Source organism: Dipteris shenzhenensis, chromosome 24 (assembly GCF_047967505.1).
Source record: "Dipteris shenzhenensis isolate YYH24624 ecotype China chromosome 24, Dip_SZ_1.0, whole genome shotgun sequence".
In the NCBI taxonomy this organism is placed as follows: domain Eukaryota; kingdom Viridiplantae; phylum Streptophyta; class Polypodiopsida; order Gleicheniales; family Dipteridaceae; genus Dipteris; species Dipteris shenzhenensis.
Window position 1 is genome coordinate 43,822,822 of NC_141619.1, and position 6,863 is coordinate 43,829,684.

The following is a 6,863-nucleotide window of genomic DNA, read 5'->3' on the forward strand; positions in this document are numbered from 1 at the left end:
GAAGGGGAGAAGAAGGAGGGGGAGGAGGAGGAGGAGAGGGAAAGTAGGGGGAGGGACAAAGCAAGAGCACAAGTAGTAGCAAGAGAACTAGCAATACTAAGCAACAAGAACGGTAACTGTAGGAGGAGGAAGCAGGAGGGGAAGGTGGAGGAGAATAGTGCAAGAAGGGAGGAGCAATAGCAACAACATAACACTAAGAGGGTAGGAGGAGGAGGAGGAGGAGAGGGGGAGTAGCAAGAGGAGGGCAAGAGCAAGAGGGGGAAGGATGAGGAGCCAGAGCAATAGGGGGAAAGCAGTACAAGTAGTAGTACTAACAAAGTAGGAGGAGGAGAGGGAAGGAGCAACAACGCTAGTAGGAGGAGGAACAACAATAGTAGCAATAGGGGAAAGTAAGAGGAGCAAGAGAAGGAGAGGGGAAGCAAGAAGGAGGAGCAAGAGGAGGAGAGGAAAGCAGGAGGAGGAGGAGCAACAATAGTAAGGTATGGAGGAGGAGGAGAGAAGGAGAGGGGAAGCAAGAAGGGGGAGCAGGAGGAGGAGAGGAAAGGAGGAGGAGGAGCAATAATAGTAAGGTATGGAGGAGGAGGAGGAGAGAAGGAGAGGGTAGAGGAAATGGAAGTTGAGGGAGGAGCAGCAAGAGTAGTAGGAGGACGTAGAGCATGGCATGCATTAGAAGGAGGGGGAGCAAGACTACATTCTACTCTGGAATCTGATTTCTATGCGAATTGGATTTTTGCATAGGCTAAAGGTTTGCACATTATATCTTTGATCTAGAGAGTGTATGTGCCAAGTGTCTTTGTGATTCATATGCCTTCAAATCTTTGCAATCCATATGTTGAAATTTTATGCTTTATACTCTTGATGTATGAGCTAAATGCTAGCGAAGGCATGCGAGTTTGCTTTCTATTGTATGGGCTGAATATATGCAAGCTTTTTCTCCAAGGTATGCACTTTCTATAAGATGGATAGAAATCTGAAGATGTGTGCTTTATTTGTGGGAGCAAGTTAAAGGTATGCGAGCTCTCAAGTGAGCAATCGGCGACTATGGAAAGTTGTTCGCAAAGTGCAACTGCACATAGTAGTGGTGTTGGATCCCTTGCACAATCGGCAAGCTGCTCGAATGTGCAGATGGAAAGAGGATAATGCAGTAATGGGCCTCGTTTGAATGCCCATGCATGTGTGCTGCAACAATCCCTCGAAGCGTCCTTCAAAGCACAACATCTCAAGAAAGCGCAACAAGATGATATGTCGCACAGGATATCCGTTGAGCATGGTGCAAAGCCCACATTGGATAAAAGCCATTGCCTATGTTGCTAAAGCTGGCTTGAGTTTTACAATGCCTAGTTACGATGATGTCCGTAATAGCATGTTGGATGCTTACTATAGTAGGATGAAAGAGGAGATGCAACAAGTGGGTTATGATGGCATTGAGAAGACTGCTTGCACCATCGTATCAGATGGATCAAAAAATGTTAGCAAGTAGCCCTTGATTAACATCATGGTTATGACGTTCAAAGGGGAGGCTTTCTGACAGTCAATTGATACAAGCGGTGAGGCTAAGATGGGATAATTCATTGTAGAGAAGTTAAGTAGATGCATTGAAGAAATCGGTCCTGACAATATTATTTAGCTGATTTACTGATAATGCCAAGAATTATTGAAAGGCTGGGAAAAGTATAAATCACAAATATTGACGTATTTGGGCATCGCCATGCTCATGCCACTATCTGGATTTAGTCTTGGAGGATTGGTACAAAACACCTGAGACAAGCTTCTTCAAAGTTGCTGTGGATAAGGCATAAAAGGTCGTGTTGCACTTTTCTTAACCATGAGCGACTATCAGGCATATGAAAGACTAAACAACTTGCGAGTCACCCGCTAGAGCTTCTAAAGCCAGGTGAAACGTGCTTTGGCACAAACTATATAATGATGGAGCAATTGTTAAAGTAGCAAGCCCTTGTAATGGAGATGCTATTCAGTGCTCAAGCGACAAAGTGGATAGCCGAGGCACGCTCAAACAACTCTCATAGTAGCGAATTTGGAGACCCAAAGGTGTTGGCTAATAATCCATCGTTTTGGAGGAGGGTATCCGATGCAATGGAAGCTATAAAGCCAATTTGGTTTGCAATCCGTAGGTTGGATGTGAAAGGGCCAAGCATGGGAACTACTTATATGGCATGGTGGAGTGCTGAGAGGGATGTTTTAAAGGAAGATGTGAGGCTCGGCGAAGGTGAGTATAGCATTACAAGACAAACTGCATTGAAAAGATGGTGCGAAAACGATGGAATCAAGCTCACAACTCTCTGCACTATGCCGCCCATATATTAGATCTGCAATGATATCACACAGAAACTGATGTTCACATAATGCAATCGTGGCATGATCTTCTTGGATGTTTCTTTGAGATTAGGGAACTGTCAACTTTTCGAAATAGAGAAGGACTGTTTGCTTATCCAAGAATCAAAGAACTAGCAAAAGACATGCCAGCATGGAGATGGTGCGAAGAGTGTGGAGCATCCACACCTCATTTGCAAGCCTTGGCCATGAAGGTGTTGTCGCAACCTTGTAGCAACCTCTCTAGCGAACGCAATTGGAGTAACTATAAGTTTGTGCATTCCATCATAAGAAACCGCTTGACATCGAAATATCAGAAAAGCTAGTTTACCTCTATGTGAACGGTAGAGTTTTGGATGATGTGAAAGGGGTATCCAGCGACAGTGATATGCTAAAGTGGGTACATACTGATCTTCCACGTCCCTTGCATGATGCCCCTATACTGACTCACCCTGAGCCAAATTCTAGCAACTCAAAAGAGGAGATGTTGGTTTGATGGAAGATTGCTGGTGCATGCGAGGTCCATAGGACCGCATGAACAATTACATCACATGCAAACCTGGTTTCAGTTGGCCAGATGGTTGAGCAAGGTCTGCAGGTTAGATTTAATCCTGATGGATGCTTTGTTGAGGACTTGAAAAATAAATGCTGCTTGGTTGCAAAAGGCAACAAAAATGGAAGAATGTTCACCTTGGATGTTGATATGCCTGAGGTGAAAGCTGCTATGTTTGCGCATGGGAGAGGTGTCATTGCAGATATTGAGATATGGCACAAGCGCATTGGGCACGTGAATATACAAAGGCTGAAATCTATGCAAACGAAAAACATTGTTGCAGGTTTGCCTAAATTCAGAGTTGAGGGAATGCAAAAGGTATGTGAAGCATGCCAAATGGGTAAGCAGGCCAGACATGCATTTCCCAAAAATGCTAAGGTGAGTAGAAGACCTTTGGAAGTGATCCATTCAGATGTTTGGACAACCAAAACTGCTTCTATTGGTGGATGCCATTATTATGTGACGTTTATTGATGACTACACTAGGAAGGTGTGGATTTATTTTATGAAGCACAAAAGTGAAGTGTTCAGCCATTTCAAGGCTTTTAAGGCCATGGTTGAAAAAGAGAAAGGTGTGCATATTAAAGTGCTAAGATCTGATGGAGGGGGAGAGTACTTTTCAGAAGAATTTTGTGAATATCTAAAAGAACAGGGAATTCAAAGGAAGTACTCATGCAGGTCTACCCCTCAGCAGAATGGGGTTGCAGAAAGGAAGAACAGGCATATTGCAGAAGTAGGACGGGCGATCCTAAATGAGAAAAACATGCCTGATTATTTTTGGGCTGAAGCAGTAGCAACTGCTGTTTATATTATGAACAGAACCCCCACTGCAGCTATCCATGGCATGATGCCTGAAGAAATGTATACAGGCCAAAAACCAGATATTTCTCACTTGAAGGTATTTGGTTGCATAGCTTATGTTCATGTTCCTGATGAGAAGAGAACAAAGCTGGATCCAAAGGCAGAAAAATGCATCTTTATTGGATATGCTCAGCACCAGAAAGGGTATCACTGTTATAACCCTTCCACCCGCAAAATGCAAGTGAGCAGAGATGTTGTTTTTTATGAAATGAGCAGCTGGTATGCACCAACTGTTATGGTAGGAGATGCAGATGCAGGAAATGGGAATGCTGCAATAAATGCAGAGCAGCAATCTCAAGCCTTGAGTGGACCCAGAGAGTCCTCTACTAGTGGATCTAATGCATGGACAGGGAGATTGAGATCTAGTGAATCGTCACATGGCAGTCCTGATAGTGTTGTGCAGGTATCACATAAGGGAAAAGAAAAAGTGGACCATGCTCCAGTGTTTGATGTGTCTGCTGGTAGCTCTCATGTTGATGGAGAGTCAAGTGGCTCTGAAATGAGCCTTGATGAGGAACTTGGGATTCCTTCTGTTGTTACACCTGGTGCAAGGAAAAGCAGGCATGATTTAAAGACTCCTGCAACTGATCCAGTTGTACGGAGGTCCACTCGTATTAAGTATCCTGTTGACAGGCTGAGATATGATGGGTATACAGCACATCACTATGCTTATATGGTCAAGGTTCTAGAGGAGCCAGAGCCCACATGTTTTGAGGATGCAGCAGGGCATAAAAATTGGGAAGCAGCTATGGATGAAGAGATGGCTGCCTTGGATGCAAACCACACTTGGGATTTGATGCCTTTGCCTCATGATAAGAAGGCTATTGGCTGCAAGTGGGTTTACAAAGTAAAGCACAATGCTGATGGGTCTGTTAGCAGGTACAAGGCAAGATTGGTTGCCAAAGGTTTTGCACAGACATATGGAATTGACTATGAGGAAACTTTCAGCCCAGTTGCAAGGATGGCAACCGTGAGAGTAGTAATTGCTATGGCTACTGCAAAGCAATGGTCTTTGCATCAGATGGATGTGAAAAATGCCTTCTTGCATGGTGATTTGCAGGAAGAGGTTTATATGATGCAGCCAGAAGGTTATGAGGATAATTCACACCCCGATTTTGTATGCAGGTTGCGCAAAGCCTTGTATGGCTTAAAACAGGCGCCGAGGGCATGGTCAGACAAGATAGGGCAACATCTTGTCACTATTGGATTTCAGATTTCCAATTCAGATTTTTCACTTTATGTGAAAAGGACAAACAGAGGGATTGTGCTTATAGTCATCTATGTTGATGACTTGATTATTACAAGTGATAGTGATGCAGACATTAATGAAGTGAAGCTGCTGTTGAAGCAGAAATTTGAGATGAAGGATTTGGGAGAGCTGCGTTACTTCTTGGGCATTGAGGTTATTAGATCCCCGAGTGGGATATGGCTATTGCAAAGGCAATACGGTTTGGACATGCTGTCCAAATATGGGATGACAGGCTGTAAGCCTATCTCTGTTCCATTGGAGCAGAATGTGAAGCTCAATGTAGAGTCAGGTGAGCTTCTTGCAGATATTACTATGTACAGGCGCATAGTAGGTAGCTTGATTTACATGACTATAACCAGACCAGATTTGAGCTATGCTGTGGGGCTGGTGAGTCAGTTTATGCAGGCACCGAGGAAGCCACATTTGGATGCGGCTAGGCACATACTGCGGTATGTGAAGTCCACATTGCACTATGGACTGTTTTATGAAGCTGGGTGTGCATTACAGGTACATGGGTACACAGATGCTGACTGGGCTGGTAGTGTCTCAGACAGGAGATCTACTAGTGGTTTTATGTTTTCTCTTGGGAGTGCTGCCATTAGTTGGAGCAGCAAGAAGCAGCCAACAGTTGCCTTGTCGAGCACAGAGGCTGAGTACAGGGGTGCAGCAATGGCTGCATGTGAGGTAGCTTGGTTACGGAAGCTACTTGGAGATATGGGACAGTCAGTTCATGCAGCAGTTGTCATTCATTGTGACAACATTAGCAGCATCATGCTTGCTAATAACCCAGTTTATCATGCTAGAACGAAGCACATTGAGGTGCATTATCACTTTGTGAGAGAGAAGGTTCTAGCTGGTGAGATTGATCTTGTCTATGTCAGCACTGAGGAGCAGGTGGCTGATATTTTTACGAAGGCATTGGGTACCGAGAAGCTTCGCAGATTTAGGAGCTTGCTTGGTGTACGTGAGATGGATTTGAGCTTGAGGGGGAGTGTTGAGATATCAAGCTCTACCCCCGATATATCTCCTGGATGACTATCATTTATGTCACTGCCTATGTTAGTTGTACTCGTGGTGTAGTTAGACTACCACGTATGTTTTTAGTTTGGGTTCACATATGAACCACATATTCTAGGTTTCGACATATAGGGTATTTCCCTCTTCTATTGTATTGTTGTTGTGTGCAAAAGTGAAGAAAGGCTTCACCCTCCAACCTTGTGTCCTCTCTCTTTTGTGTGTTGTGAAGAAAGCTGAACTTGAGTCTCCTATCTCTCTCCCTTATTCTTTACAGATGGAGGAGAGATTGACCTTCCTTGCTATGATTTTGGCGTATGTTTGCATTGGTTCTCTTCAATTGCTACCCTGATTTGGAGTTGCACCATCTCTTTTGCCAATGATTTGGCGACGCAGGCGTGTTGTTGTGATTTGGTGGTATTTGTTGCCTTCATTGAATACCTTCATTTGGGAACCTGAAGTTTGGTGGCTTCCTTCCTGTTGACATATGCACTTGGATTATATATAAAATAATCTCTTCGTGGATCTATGTACTTGCACTATCCATTGTGTTGTTCGATTCTTCCATTCTTGTGCTCTCCTTATCTATTGTATTCTTTTGTAATTCGGTGTCCTCAATGGCAGCTTCCAATCATTCAATGGATATTGAAAGCTCCCTCTTTAAGAAGGGTTCGTTCTATTGGATTTTTCTATTATGTCATGAATAATTTCTTATTCTTCCTTCCTTCCTCCCATTCGAACACTTTACTTCTTCCTTCCTTCTTCATCATCATTTCGATTTGTTGGCCTGCCCTTTGGGTAGACTATTTTTCCTTTAAAGAACTAGTGAATACCTATGCCGAAGACTTTGATAAGT